This window comes from Eimeria mitis, genomic scaffold (genome assembly GCF_000499745.2).
Source record: "Eimeria mitis Houghton genomic scaffold, Emh_scaff2631, whole genome shotgun sequence".
In the NCBI taxonomy this organism is placed as follows: domain Eukaryota; phylum Apicomplexa; class Conoidasida; order Eucoccidiorida; family Eimeriidae; genus Eimeria; species Eimeria mitis.
Genome location: NW_013570972.1, coordinates 5,829 through 6,142, shown reverse-complemented (window position 1 = coordinate 6,142; position 314 = coordinate 5,829).

The following is a 314-nucleotide window of genomic DNA, read 5'->3' as shown; positions in this document are numbered from 1 at the left end:
TATTTATTTGTTTATTTATTTATACTTGACAACATAACACACTACTATTGTTCTGCTGCTGCAGCAGCAGCGAACAGCAGCGACAGCTGCATGCAGCAGCAGCAGCAGCAGCAGCATGCAGCAACAGCTGCAGCAGCAGCAGCTGCAGCAGCTGCAGCAGCTGCAGCCGCAGCAGCAGCAGCAAACATTGCTCTGCATTTTCGTTTAAAACAAAAAACATAAAATTTACAGCTGCACATGATGAAGCAACAGAAAAAACATTCAGTTCTGCTGCTGCTGCAGCAGCAGCAGCAGCAGCAGCTGCAGCAGCTGCA